The sequence below is a fragment of the Camponotus vicinus genome, unplaced genomic scaffold, assembly GCF_025532165.1.
Source record: "Camponotus vicinus isolate PSW18456_S1 unplaced genomic scaffold, iyCamVici1.0 SCAF_6, whole genome shotgun sequence".
Taxonomy (NCBI): domain Eukaryota; kingdom Metazoa; phylum Arthropoda; class Insecta; order Hymenoptera; family Formicidae; genus Camponotus; species Camponotus vicinus.
The window spans coordinates 14,439,160-14,455,700 of NW_028141978.1; the positions used below are offsets into that span (position 1 = coordinate 14,439,160).

The 16,541-nt window shown below is 33.6% G+C and overlaps 1 protein-coding gene across 6 annotated transcripts in view; it reads left to right on the forward strand.

Annotated features, from left to right (window-relative positions):
• The window catches only part of Nlg-5 (neuroligin 5), a 254,643-nt gene that overhangs the window by 91,957 nt on the left and 146,145 nt on the right, over nucleotides 1–16,541 (forward strand). The gene's annotated exons all lie outside the window — the stretch shown is intronic.

The window sequence follows — 16,541 nt, forward strand, 5'->3', positions numbered from 1 at the left end:
AAGACTTAAGCCTCGAATGGGGGAAAAAAGATCCCATCGATCGACTATCCGGTCAACGCCCAGTGCGCGTGAATTAAGCGACTTGGATTCGCTGCGTGCGCGCAAACGTAAAAGCATAATTAATCACTCGAAAATATTTGCGATTTGAAATCGACAAATGTTTCACACGCAATTATTATACGAATGTATTAATTACGGACGCTTTTGTGAGCGCTATTCAAAATAACAAGCCGTTGTTGCGCCGATAATAAATCTCGCATTTAAAAGATAGTTGCTGTAGTAAAAATTGATATAATAAAATGTAAATGCCTACCCCCGCTTTGGAATTTAATAACGCAAAAAATTACGATCGCATATGCGTAAAATGCGGCAAATTCATAATAATTGCGAAAGAAATTTTGCCGAATATTGTTTCCGCATTATTTGTTCGTCATGGAATGAGAGCGCGCGCAATTTTCTAAATTCTGATCCGTCATTCAGCTTTTTTTGCGAGAGACATCGATATATTTCCCGCGGTCGTTATAAATAACTACATCGCGACGTAAAAAGTTTAGTTTTATACAACCCCGGAAAATTGGTCGACATGAAATATCGGTGTCAAATAAATGGAATATTCCGCGTGTCGTTTGACGCGCCCGAAATTGGAGATAATAAAAGGGGGAGGTGATGTACGTCTGCGAAAATGTTGCCGTTAGTCGATCAACATTAATTGGACTGGCCTTGGGCCGCGCTTATGATAACGCGAGTCCCCGTTTAATTCATAATTGACGCGATGATCAACGGTTATGACAGAATCCTCGGCTGCAGCAACCGATTATCAAAAACATCACATCTCTGCGCGATAACAAATTCGATCGCAGATGCTGACGGATTCAGGAAATCTGATTAAAGATTAAAATGTATCGCGCATAAAGACCTCGAGATCGATCGCAGCCATCTATCGCGAAATAATCAGAGAGATGCCATTAATTGCGCGAGATTTATCGCGATTATTTTGTCGCGCGACATGAAGGCGTCACGGAATTATTTGTAGATTTTTCGGACAGTCGGATGTTCGCGCAAACTCGTTTAAATGATATTACAACCTTGTACGTGCAGACAGCTAGTTGCTCGGTCGACTGAATTCGCATCATGTGAAAATATCATGTGACAGTTGAATCGCATAACGCGTTAGTCTCGAGGATCAACAATTATCACATTGATCAACGAAAAATTATTTCACAACTATTCGTCATTCATTTAATCCACGTCGGTTTGAAGCGCTTTTGATGTTTGAAAATATCACTAGTAAGAATGAAAAAATATTTTCTCTTTCCTTTATAAAATTAGTCAATTCCTGTTCTGAAAATAAGATAAGAAAAAATATGACTACAATATTTTTATAATCAATTTAAAAAGTTTTGCGGGAAAATTTAATATCAAGACTTAAACGATGTTTCTCGGCCAACTTTGCTTATCGGGCTCTAGGATGTATTATTTTGATAGGATAGGAAAATCATCTTTCTGTGGTATTGGTTGTGTAACTGATAAAATAATTGATGGTCTACTTTCTTGACACTTCATGCTAAAAGGGAGCGATTATGCAAAAATAATTATTACTTTTGTGATCTGCAGGCTCTTAAAATATCATAGAAATGATGGAAAGCATTGATCATACATTACTTCTCAACCAATCACGGAGATTTAGATGAATTACAGCAAGTACGTGTTCAGGTCTTATTTTCATTTCTTATCTTACAACCGAAATAATGATATATCTTGATTAAAGGGAAATAATTGTACGTTTCTGAAATGAAAAAATTAGTTTGCCATACACGTAACAAAAATTGTTGACACACATTTACGCGATGAATTACAAATGAAATGAAAAAATAAAACAAAATATTAAAAAATAGCGGCAAGTTCACAAAAATCAGATTTGTATTAGCTCAACAAACAAAATAAAAAACAACATTGGCAATTTGGCAAAATCATATGTTTAGGTTCAGTGTATGATGCCAAGCTAAATTCTCTCGCTCAAAATTTTCCTGACAAAAATGGAAAATTTCTCTAAATTCTAAAAGAAAGTGTATTTATGAAAATGAAAGCTAAGAATTTTAAGTCTTTCCTCTTACATAAAAATTAATAAGAATTGATTATTTTAAAGATGGAAATTTTTCATGTTTGTCAAAGTTTTTAGACAAGGTCTTTCATTAATAAAAGCTTCTTTTTCCTTTGTAACAATAAAAAAAAAAAAAGAAATCAGTTCACGGGTTGCCGATTATTACAAGATACCTTTGTCGTGTGTTATGCACATTGAAGAATGTCGCGAAGTATTTGAAATTCTATAGGGATCGCTTTTAAATTCGAAATTCCTCCTTTCAATTTCCGTCAAAGATCTCGTTTAGCGGAGTGTCTGCTCTTCCTTTTTTCTTCTTTCCTTCTTGTCGCTCTAGAAGCGCATTTGGTACGAACCGTCACGTTCATCGCGGTGGCAATTTGTCGGGCGACAGGACGTCAGGTCGAGCGACTGAAATTTTTAATTCCTTACGAGACGAGAGGTAGAGCAAGAGGAAACAGTGGTTCATTTGTTCTGGGACAATTATGTTCCAGCTCGAGAGTAAGACGCCGAGACATAAAAGTGAAGGGGAAAAGAAGAGATCGCCTTCGTGCATTGCAGGTGAAGTGTCGCTAAAAATGTGCCATAGTTCGCACCAGGATTTGTAAACTCCTTTGTTTGATAATATGAACTATTTTCCGAAAAATCAATATGGTCGATCAAAATACGATAGATCAAATGTGAATTAAATACGCTTGAAGACCACAGATATCTATACTATAACTAGATCGCTAACTCCCATTGATTTTGTACATAAAATGTGTCCCCGAAAACCATGTAATATGGCGGTCGCGCATGCGTAATATTGGTGGAAAACTAATATGGTGAACACTGGTAGCCAGCTAATATTTAAGTTTTCACCTTAAATCTTGAACTTTTTACATTATAAACTTTTGATTTTGTAATAAAATAAATATAAATATATATATAAATGTTATATACATATATTTTTAATCTTTATATATTTTTAATCTTCTATATATATTTTTAAGGGGATCCTGTACTGAACGGCGAACTCTTACACGATTACAGCGCCCTCATCTAATCCTCATCCCGTATCTTTCTCTATCATGTTATTTATAAAGAAGATGTACTGCTTTTTCCACTTTACTTTACCGGTATTTCAGGTACATACGGACTGAAATTTTCGGAAGAATGCCATTTATTAATTAGGCAATTAAATTCAGTTTTTATAGTTCGACAATGTTCTACGGTGCAGTACACAATCGTGAAAACTACTGTTTTATGCATAAAAGCTATAAAACTTTTATAAGAAGCTAATATTTGTACAAGTTGACAGCTCTGACGCCATGTTGATTTAAGAAGTCGATAAATAAAAATGTAATTTTATACTTATTTTCTTTCTCAATATAAAATCTCATACTATATAGAGTTTTCACGTGTCCGTTTGCGTGTATACTTCAATTCTGGAGAAGGATTTTTAATTCTATACAGGCAATAAAAAATGGCACACTTCCGAAAATTACGGTGTTTTTGTCGATAAAACAGGCGACTCCGGCATCCTCTTAATAGCGAGAGTGTCGTCAATTACGCCTCATAATTTACTCGCTACAAGTATAATCTTGTACGACTTTTGGTTAGATTGTGTCATGTATTCCGCGATTAACGTGAAACGTATATTAGAGAAACTTCATTAGTCTAATCAGAAGCTGCTAAAGTTCTACTTGTTGTCGCGCTTTCCCGCGGTTGTTGTTTCGTTTCACTGGTTATACTCTGCCGATATATATATCGTATTCGTATACGAATGCAATCTCTCGCTTTTTCCCTCCTCGTATGATTGTCGGTGCCCATTTACATCGCGGACGAGTTGTCGAAGCGTCACCGACGCGAACATATATATGGAAACCATCGTGGTTCCTGTAATTTGCTTTCGTCGCCCGTCAACTCCACGTCGGCAACGCCTGCCTGGCTCGGATCACGCATTGACTTTGCCACTACAGTTTCCGGTTCCCTTTTCGCATTGAGTAATTACCAAGTGACTAATTCAGACATGATTCCTGTGAGAAATCAGTCTGTTTTCCGCATTATGTCAGCAGAGAATGATTTTAAGTAATTGTCTTGAAGATCGATACTTGATTTCTCTATCAACTTTGACGATGAGTTGATCTTTCTTTGACGAAAACATTCGGAAAATTGAATGGCGAATTTATTTTTATGTATCTCTAGAATTAATTATATACATATACTTTTATAAAATATCGATATGTTTAGATATTTTACAAAAAAAAAGAAAGACTAAAGAGATCACAATGTTGAAATATTTACAGGTGTACATTCAGATAGTAAAATAAAATACTTTTCAGCAACATAAGCAACAAAGTACGACACAGATGCTTTCCTACAACGATACAACTCGATATAGTTGTGAAGCAAAGTCGAGGTAATTGCATTAAAAATCATGACTATCAATAACTTCAAAAATTTTTATATTTGCAGCATTAAATAAATAGATTTAAAAAAAATTTTTTTTTTAATTTTATTAAAAAAATATTAATCTGATAAAAATTATTTTGTAAAAGTTAAGCATTAAAATTATAATAATTGAATTTGAAATTTTGTTTGTAGAAATTTAATCAATCACAATAAATGATTAATAGTATAATTAAAGTTAGTATAAATAGAATTATATCATTATATATCAAAGCAAAAAGCGGTTTTTTTCAAATTATAATTAATAGTCTCTCTCTCTCTCTCTCTCTCTCTCTCTCTCTCTCTCTCTCTCTCTCTCGTCGATATTATTTTAATATACTTACGGTTGCTTTAAAAATTAAAAACGTTTATTTAAAATTATTTAAAATCGAAAAAATCTTACATAAGCAGACTAATAACTGTGTCGAAAATTAAATCCATCAAATTTCCATATACTATGTTTAATTGTGTGCCTCTCTATGTCTCCTTGTTGAAAACATTCATAATCATCTCTTGTAAAGAGGAAACAGATTGCTCAAATACAATACAAAGCCTATTATTCATGTTTATATAAACATTCTTTCACTGTTCTCATGTTCTAAATCTTGAAATTCCTGAAATTGATCGCATATATGTACGGAACATCCTGTATATAATTTAAAATTTTATCAATATGAAACGTTAAAAATTTGTACTCGTTTGTTGATTTTCTAAAAAAATTTATTTATGAAAATTGATCAACACGCTTGAGTTTATGAAGACAATCTTATACAAAGGTACACCTACAACAAACGCGGCATTTACTCGTCTTTATCTTTATACGGAACTTGCTTAGCAATTAGCACGATGTGCATGTCTCTTCTCTATCTCTCTTCGTTTCTCGTCAAAGAAATACGAATATAATTATCAAACAAACTTACGCTACGCTGCGCTACGCTGCGTACGAGGAAGGCGTTACGCAGGATATATTAAAGCATACAGTTTCACAAAGCTGACGCAAATGTTGACGATACGATTGCCGGAACCACTCCTTCGTTCACGGTTGACACGAGTTTCCGTTCGTCGAGTTCCTCTCGAAGAAGACAAACTACCTCGCCTGTGACGCATAGTCGATTTTCGCAGAGAAAGCGATACTCTATATCGATTGTATGCGGATATTTCGTGAAAAATGAAATTTACAACGTGATGATGTCGTGTTTTTTGAGGGTTGTTGCCAGTCTTTTAGAAAGTTCTCTGATATCAAGCGCTTGATCTCTTGGAGAAACTCCTTTAGCTAACTCGATATGTTGTCACGTACGAACGTAATTATCGAACAAACTTAACTCGTTGTATTAACTCGAGCCATTTCAAGGCTTGGGAACTGCTAATGGGAATGTCATTAACATCGCACTCATCGATCCATAAATTCGTAAAAACTTTGGCGAACGGTGATAGGATCGCGAAAACAAGCGCGATGTAATCCGTTTAAAAACTCCGCAAAAACGCGAAATCCAACGTAAAACTATTAAATACTGCAACATCGGTGAAAGAGCAGCTGGGGAATAGTCTCTTAAAGTAATACAGACAAGTTACACAGCACGAATTTAATTTCCATTTCGACTTATTTTATAGAGGGTACAGTGCGCTTCAACGATTCTGTCCTAGGCGGGGCAAGGCGAGCGTGGCAGTGACTGATTGGCCAGTTCTATGCCCTTGCCCCGCCCAGGACAAGATCGTTGACGCGCACTGTACATTTCTAAGCATGAAATTTCAAAGTTGCATATCTCAGAAACCAAAGAGAGCGACACAAAATTCAAGCAGTGTATTACTTAAGAATGTATTCTCTACAATACAGGGTGTCCCATTTTAATGTCCCACCCAAAATAACTTTCTTATTTTTAATTTTAGAAAAAGATGTTTCAGACAAAAGTTGTATGGTTTCAAGGTGGACATAAGGTGGTGTCATTAGTTACTTGAAGGTCACGTGAAGGCCACTTTCAATTTTTTAAATGGAATCGCCTACTTTTTATTACATATTCTTGCAGCTCATCTCGAGAGCTTTCCAAAACACTATAATTAAGTTAGTTTTCATTAAGTACTTTCCAAGTTATGAGGCTTGAAATCATTTCTTAATTTTACATAAACCGTAAAATATCTTGTAAAATATTCTTTTTTCGATTATCTTACCATAATACTTTTATGTACAAAATAATGAGAGGAATCAATTGGTGTAAAGAAAACACATAATTGTTTCGAAAGAAAAAATGTAATTTGCAATTAACAATTACATTTTTTTTTTTCGAAACAATTATGTGTTTTCTTTACACCAATTGATTTCTCTCATTATTTTGTACATAAAAGTATTATGGTAAGATAATCGAAAAAAGAATATTTTACAAGATATTTTACGGTTTATGTAAAATTAAGAAATGATTTCAAGCCTCGTAACTTGGAAAGTACTTAATGAAAACTAACTTAATTATAGTGTTTTGGAAAGCTCTCGAGATGAGCTGCAAGAATATGTAATAAAAAGTAGGCGATTCCATTTAAAAAATTGAAAGTGGCCTTCACGTGACCTTCAAGTAACTATTCAAGGTCAAACTAATGACACCACCTTATGTCCCCCTTGAAACCATACAACTTTTGTCTGAAACATCTTTTTCTAAAATTAAAAATAAGAAAGTTATTTGGGGTGGGACATTAAAATGGGACACCCTGTATATGTGAAAATGAAATTTATTCGTATTGTGCAACTTAAAGTAAACATTTATCAAAATATATTATTACATGAATGTATAAAAAGTTTTTAACGTTTCAAACTTATCGTTCTACTTTCCAGCATGAAGAAAGCCTTTCGGTCACGAGAGAGACGATAATAGTACTGATAAAACCACCGCTGTGTAGTTTACGCAGAGGCGTTGCAGATAATCTCTACTCGCGACAAGAAGCAGACGCGACACAGCCGTTTATCGCATAAAACCGCGATGCATCACCGACGAACCGACGTATGCATCTCCCATCTGCACACATTTGGCCCTTTTCGCCGTTGCATATCGCGTAAAGTTTAGAGCTTGCGGCCAGGTAAACACGAATAAATCATCCGCGTCTCGACCAGGTAGGTAAAATGTTTCCTCCCTCTTTTTCCTCGTCCGTTTTCGAGTCGAATTTTTCGGGGGTGAGATTCGCGGGATTCGGTCTATTTATCGGGGCTGCGTTTATTGTGAGAAAATCCGTTTCTAAGCGAAAAGGAATATTTAACGAAAGCCTCTTTTATTCGTTTTCACGACGACGACGTAGTCGCCGAGTTAAGAGCCGACCTTCGTGAAATCTGAAAGTGGCAGGGCACTTTCTGTGGCACGTACGTGTCTTAAAATAGCGCTTTCGCGCGCTCGAATGTAAAGAAACTTTAGATTCAACCGTCGATCCCCTGGAATTTCCTAGCCTCCTGTTTGCACGACGCAGTCGAAACGACGAGCGTATTCGAAATTTATGGTTTACGACAAAATTTTGACAGATACTTTGAAACTTGTATCAAAAGTACCAATCAAATACTTTGAATAACCCTAACGATAATAAGATTGCGACAGGTAGCAAGCAATTTTAATATGAAAAATATGTGAAAATGCTTGAACTAATATATCTTTATTTTAAAATTAGATATTTTTTCGTTCTGTTACAGTTTTCAATCGATCTGAATATTTTAAAAATACCATTTGGCAAGCAATATAATCTTATAAAATGGTAATAAATACTGATGAAAATAATAATGAGGGCGTCTAAAAAGCAACATGTAAGACACTGCATCTTTGTTTTTAACAAAGAATTTTACAGAAGTCATGGAAATAATTTGTTTTGCTTTAGCTGAAGATATTATGAGCCGTAAAACGTAAAAAATAGTATCGAAGATTTCGGAATAGAGATTTCGATTTTTCAAATCACCCTGATCAATGAAAACGAGGAACTTGAGCAGCTATTGAATCAAAAGAATTCTTTTCGAAAGATATGGAATAAAATCATCGAAAATAATGGAGATTATTTTAAACATTAAAATTTTATTGGATATTTTGTAAGTAAACGATGAATTTTATGAAAAAAGCACCGAATTATAATGTAAATATATAAAAGAGAATTTAATCTCAATAATCTTAACTTTTACGTATATTTTTAAAAACATAATTCTGAACTTTCAAAAGATTTTCTTTGTTATTAAATGTTCATCATTAAGCTATTTATATTAAATATTCACTTAGAGATTTAAATACACAGATATATCGATTTTAATCATTAAAAACTTTTTTTATTTGGAAAATTTTAATATATTTTTTATTGGTAAATATGCATAAAAGATTATACATCACTTTTATTGTCGCTTGAATATATTGTAAGGGAAGTTGTGTGTTCTGAATAATTAATTCCGCAAAAAATAAGTGCGGGACGGCATTGATTTAGAAGATATAACAAAATTGTCAATTTTAATATTTTCCTTAAATATTATAAATTGATATTAAGAACATTGTGTATTTATGTGAAGTTCGTTAAGCTTTCAACCTACGATTGCACGAATTTCTAAGCATTGTTGAAAATAAAAATAAATTAATTGATTTTCTTGTTGATTGAAAAATTATCCACAGACATCAAATGTCCACAGTGTAATACAATTTTCGATTTAAATCGTGAGCATATGCTTTCGGCACAATTATTATATCTGATTGTTGGAAAATGTATAATTGTCTCGAAACTGAAGAATATACAAACATCTCACTATCAATTATTTTTACAATTTTTTATCCCGATAACAAGGCACATACTCAAAACATTGAGAGAATATGAGGAGATATTCGTGGTAACATTCTACGATATGACCAGCAATATTACACCGGTTATATTGCGGAATTTCTCTTTAAATGAAAATTTTCATTCTCCGAATGTGTAGAAGTTTTTTTTATATTATGGCAAGATATTAATAAAAAACAAATTATATTTTTCCTCATTTCTATTTCGATGAATGTCGAATGCATAGGCTGCGCCTCTCCTCCTGCACTTCCACCCCCAAAAATTTCTGATCTAATCTAATCTAATTCATAATATTTTCTGACACCACTTAAAAATTATTTATCTTGAATAATGCCTTATTTTTCAGAGTAACGTTGAGTTTTTTTGGGCTAGAGGTGCAGGAGCTCTGCTGCTTACGCATGAAAGTCATAAACAAATTTTCTTAGTCGAAAATTACACATTATTATAGCGTACACAAATTTTACGTCAAGCTTTAACTTGTTGTATCTTCTAAACCGATGCTATCCCCTATTAATTTTTTGCGAAATTGCTCAGGATAATCTCCCCTATTAATACATCCAAGTGACAATAAAATCAATGTGATATGTAATCTCTTTTATGCACAATTATTTACTGTTCCCTTTTCTACACCTCTATTTTAAGAAGAAACTAATCTAACTCAAACCTACTTCTGATTTCAAATTAAAATTGTTTGAGTTGCAGATTAAAATTTCTTCGGAGTGGAACTGAAGAGACAAAGCTCTTCCCCTGCTGACGCACTTATTTTAATTTTAATAAATCACGTATAACGCGATATTGAAGTAAATAACCAATAGTTTATCTTTATCCACACTAATGGTTAGGAATTTGTAAAGCTGTACTTATTTCGAGATTTTTAGTGAAACTAAACAGTAATCCTGAACTAAATGTACAACAAGAAAAATATAAACGCACAAATAGGATATAAGGAAAAGATATAAATAAATACGAAAATCGTGCTATTTCAAAAGCCGCATATTTCATAAATCAAAAGAGAACGCCACAAAATTCATTGCTTAAAAAATACACTCTTTATGTAAAAAAAGCGATCTCTGAGGTAAGTCAATATCAAAATTCATCAACAACACAGGCCGACAAAATTTGGCCAAACCTCAAACCCAGAAACCAGAATATACTTTTCTGAAGGTTTTCGACGCGCTGAGTTCGAATCAGAGGTCAGAATTTCTCTGGTGACTCCGGTTTTCGAGATATTCTAACCTAAAAGTGCCAAAATCACGGTTTTTCGAGATATTTGAGGTTATGTTACATCGTAAGGTAATTTTTTTTCATAAAACCATTAATGGGGTCCGAAAGAACTACTCTTCCTCTTTAAAAAACATTTTGATTTGTCCGGATATCTTTTTTTATCTTTGAGAAATTGAATGTTCAAATTAAGTAGTTTGACATTTTTGATATTTGGAAATTGAATAGCATCAGGTAAGTACAATATAATATATGTACACGAAATATACATTTTTAAAGGGTTTTGATGCACGCTGATTCGAAATTTGACATTAGTTTTGCAAATTTAATTTGTCTAAACAATTTGTTAAAACAATTTAAACAAACAGTTTAAACAAACTATTGCAAAAATAATGTCAAATTTCGAATCAGCGTGCATCAAAACCCTTTAAAAATGTATATTTCGTGTACATACATTATATTGTACTTACCTGATGCTATTCAATTTCCAAATATCAAAAATGTCAAACTACTTAATTTGAACATTCAATTTCTCAAAGATAAAAAAAGATATCCGGACAAATCAAAATGTTTTTTAAAGAGGAAGAGTAGTTCTTTTGGACCCCATTAATGGTTTTATGAAAAAAAATTACCTTGCGATGTAACATAACCTCAAATATCTCGACAAACCGTGATTTTGGCACTTTTAGGTTAGAATATCTCGAAAACCGGAGCTACCAGAGAAATTCTGACCTCGGATTCGAAATCAGCGCGTCAAAAACCTTAGGAAAAGTATATTCTGGTTTCCTAAATTTTGTCGGCTTGTGTTATTCTTACTTCGTGTCTCACATCATGTCTCGTGGTAAGAGAAACGGCTCATTTACCAATCGCTTATTACCTCTGGCGCAAAACCCGCTTATACCTGCTGTTCCGTTCGATTTAGCGGCCCAAAGGGATCGAAGTTGGTAAGTCTAGTATACCCTCCTAGCTTCTACGCCCTTCGCGGCATCACACGGGGAACAGCAAAACGGGAATTGATCGGAGTTTACTGCTGTCGTAACCCCCTTACAACTCCATTGAGCACGCTCGCGTGGGAGAGATTCTTTTCATCGTAAATTCCTGGCGCCGACATGACGTCCACAAGCGATTCTCCCTAACTCTAAGCAAAACGTTTCGTTTTCATGTAACATTTTCCGACCTCGTCAGCCTGCCAGACTCATCAATTAATTTTTTGTATAAATACTGTCAACTATCAACTGAGTAACTGTTTTAAGGCTTCAAGGCAAATCTATAGATTGTAAAAAATTTTATTATCATCAGACACACATGAAATATATCGATTGAAAAAGCCAGTAAAAATTTGATGTCGCTACAAAAATATAATGAAACAAAGAGTGAATATCAAGTACTGTGTAAAATTTGTGAGAAAAACATGACGCAAACGTATGAAATATTGAAAGAGGATGATCGACGTCGTATCTCGACGAAAATGTCGAAATAAATGTCTAAAAACCCGATTCGCAATATTTCACATAAAAATTTGAACAAACGGAGGATCTATTCTCGGTTTCTGCACAAACTAATAGATAACCAAGAAATTACTCGCTTAAAACACTCGTGCTTGATCAATAATCTATGTTCGCTTGATTTGACACGTCGCTTCTGTTTCCCAAATCTTAGAGACCCTCTAATAAGAGTCTAGACATCAGGCGATCTGGGCAAAATTCTGTGAGAGAGAGGGATATTTATAAAGTATTTAATTCATGTTTTGTGGTACAAAAAATATTTTAATTAATGTTTCGTTTGTTTATTTTCTTTTATATTCATATTTTATTTTGTTAATCTCTATATGAAATTAAATAAAGATTAAATACATATAAGGAATTTTTTATTATGTTATTTCTTATTATTATATATTATTTCGATATTTTAATCAAATAATCAAAATGTTTAGTTTCTCTAAAACGTTTATTTTTTATTTATGTTGTTAAAATATAATGTTTATATAAAGTTTAAGATTTGTCTGATTCAAATATGAGCGGGAATTGCTCAGATCTAGAGGACCAATCAAAACTGGATATCACATGGTATGACTCTTATTAGAGGGTCTCTACCAAATCTGTTTTGCAAATTCCAATGAAAGAAATTTACTATGATTTACGATGCTTGATTCTGAAAAAGAGAACCTCCATAAATCAATCTACTCATAATCAGTGTCTAATGCTATAGATATTAAAAGGACACACTTTGTGTGAGTAAAATAAAAGAATTTTGCCATTATGATTATTGTTTGATTTTATACAGCTTCGTCCGATTATTTAGTAGCTGTACCTCGTGTATATCTGATGTATGCAGTGCACGGATCTTCAGTTGAGGTCAACCAATCTCGTACGAGCGTGCAGAATAATGCGGTTGATAAAATGCTTTTGCGGATCCCACGAAAAATATATCGGTTTTTTTCGCAATGACTCTCGATTCGATATCACGGTCGACGGTTTCAAATTAATTTTGGAAAATAATCTGTATAGCATCATGTTCCCATTAAACTCTATCCAATTTTGGAAAACTCATAACATTTCAAAGATAAAGTTAAAAAAATCTGGACAATTGGTTCTGAATATATTCCCTCTCTCTCTCTCTTTTTTACAAAAGTTTTAAATTTTAATTAAAGTACGTGATGCTTGTGACAAAATTAGGTTTAATGTAGCGGATAAAAAAAAAAAAAACTGGGAATCTGGGACAGCGAATATCAGATCGAATACGATTCGAGATAAGAGTATATTTTCGTGCTATTTGACGTGAACAGATTGTGATATATTTAAAAGACTTGACCAACTTGGTTTCGGGATTAAATATGTCTTTGAAGTACAATCCAATTTTTCTCAGAGCACGTCTAAAACGACGTCGGTTCGTTGCATAACGTAGTGCAATTACTTTAAACGGTTCGGTGTGAGCAAGGAGAAGCGAGGGTGAGAGGGAGAGTCCCAACGAGGGTGTACGTGCCGGCGAGTACCTACGAACTATTAGGCGGCACCTACGCGATTTAGTTTACCTCGTTGGATAAATTCCGACGGTACAGCAACAGAACAGTTCCCCCAAAGCTCCGAGCTGCTAAGCGTCCCCGTTTATACGATAAAATCTGAAATGGTGGAAAAAGTTACGCTCGCCATCGCGCCTCGTTCCATTCCGTAACTACTTCTTCGGCGAGAGAGTCCCACCGAGGCCAGCAACAGTTTTATCTCGCTGATAACCGATCGTTAGTCTTTCGACCGAACTCACTAATTGCGTCTCGGATCGCGATTCGATTAGCGGATCTTGAAGAACGCGAATGTCTTAAATAATTATTAGAATCATGCTGAACAGTCACGGAATCAATAGAATATTTCAATAGATATTGTCGCGGTATTATATCACAAATATTGGGTTGGAATTTATTGGAAATTCACGATATGACGGATCTGAGAGGGAATATTTCGAACACATTTGTCTTCAAGTTCGAGATTCGATTTATCGGTTAATGTCGAGGTGGGGCGTTTCCGCGAAATTAGAATATATGTGAGTGAAGAGAAGAAATTATACAGGATGTCCTAGACCACCCGTACACCCCTTTTCTTTCAAAAACTAAGCATTTTAGAGAAAAACGTTTTCGACAAAAATTGTATGGTTTTGAGGGGAACATAAGATGGTGTCATTGGTTTGACCTTGGATGGCATCGTTAAGGTGAGGTCAAGGACACCTTTAATTTCTTAAATGGAACCACCTATTTTTTATTGCATATTCTTATAGCTTATGTCGAGAGCTTTCCAAAACACTATAATAAAGTATTTTTTCATCAAGTACTTTTCGAGTTATAAGGCTTGAAATAATTTCTTAATTTTACATAAACCATAAAATATCTAGTAAAATATTCATTTTTCGATTATCTTACCTTAATACTTTTATGTACAAAATAATGAGAGGAATCGATTGGTGTAAAGAAAACACATAATTGTTTCGAAAAAAAAAATGTAATTGTTAATTGCAAATTACATTTTTTTTTTCGAAACAATTTTGTGTTTTCTTTACACCAATTGATTCCTCTCATTATTTTGTACATAAAAGTATTAAAGTAAGATAATCGAAAAAAGAATATTTTACAAGATATTTTACGGTTTATGTAAAATTAAGAAATGATTTCAAGCCTCATAACTTGGAAAGTACTTAATGAAAACTAACTTAATTATAGTGTTTTGGAAAGCTCTCGAGATGAGCTATAAGAATATGCAATAAAAAATAGGTGGTTCCATTTAAGAAATTAAAGGTATCCTTGACCTCACCTTAACGATGCCATCCAAGGTCAAACCAATGACACCATCTTATGTTCCCCTCAAAACCATACAATTTTTGTTGAAAACGTTTTTCTCTAAAATGCTTAGTTTTTGAAAGAAAAGGGGTGTACGGGTAGTCTAGGACACCCTGTATACTATTATATAATTAATTTATTTTAATAAATTCCAGAATTAGTCAATTTAAAAATTTGTTTTATAGAATAATGGTTAATGAAATTTGATAAAACAGTTTGCATTCAAATTTCACAGTTAATACCATTTTCTCCAATATCATGTTAACACTTCGATTCGAATACATAAATCACGTAATTAGAATGATGATTGGAGGATTCGGGATTGATTTTGGGCTGGGTGATCGGACCATCGAATCGGATTTTCCAATATTCGTGGATACGATCGGCAAAAGTGGGAATGGGAAAGATATACGCGAATGTCATCAACGCGTCGATCGGCGAACCATACAAAATGAAAAAATTGCGAACGCAGGAAAAGCGCTTCCGCTTTTGTACCTTTTTATGCGATAACTGTCTACAGCGACGATGGAATTTTGGTGGAATCGATAGATGAGGTTTTTTCCGCGAGTGATAACGGTCTTACAATAACAGAGCGAAACAAGATACGTGAGATGGTAGGCGCTTGTTGTATGTATTACAATTTTGGAGATACTGTAGATAAATATTACTGTGTGTAATATCTATCCGTAGAAATTTTATATATATATATTCTTATTTTGTTAAGTTAATTTTAAAAAATTTTTAAGTTTTAAGTATTAATATTTTTTTAATTATTTCAAGCTCAAAATTTTAATTTTAAATTTTAACAGTTATTACTTATTTTATACGTTACTATTTATTATACTTTTTACTATATAAAATATATATATTCGTTAAATATATATTTTTAAAAAATTGTTACAGAAATTGTTATAGAAATAAAAATAAAATTTATAAAAAATATTTTGATATATAGAATATTGTGATATATAGAATACAATGCATGTAGAGAGAGAGAGAGAAAGAGAGATAATATTTTAAACATGTTTAAAATATATTTTCTTGTTTTAAACATGATTCTTTTTAACTCTATTTAAAACATAACATATACAAATATTTTAAACAAAAATAAACATAATATTATTTTCTTTAAAATATAATGATTCTACCAATCCTGTTTTAATCCTCGAAAAAGAGATATTCCCGTTTGGAGTATTATACGATGGTTTAATTAAAAAAAGACAATTTTACATATATTTTTTGAATGTATATTTATTTACGAAGAAACAAATTATGTAAGAATTAATATTTAAAAAATTACACATTTGTAAGTCGTTTGAAATTCGAAAATCATTGGTTCTCGAGGTTTTTTCAAGGAGAGATTGACTCGCGAATTATATATTGATGAAACAATATAACGGGGCAATATAACGTGACACACATCGATGTGGCGTCTCAAGATGATTTCCTCAGGATACTAACAGCACGACGTATACGAAGTGTCGTCCCTCGACGCTCATAAAACAAATATAGAATAATGTCGGGATATACCTTCAGAGATATCCTGCCGGTCGAGCTCTCGTCGCAGCGGTGCGCGAAATTACGAGCTGCTCGAAAAGAAATACGTCCGCGGGGCGTTTAAGTGGCAACGACATCCCGCGCACCCCCCGGGGAGGGCGGTGCGGTTTCCCGACGCCGTAAATAAAGCCGCATCGCTCG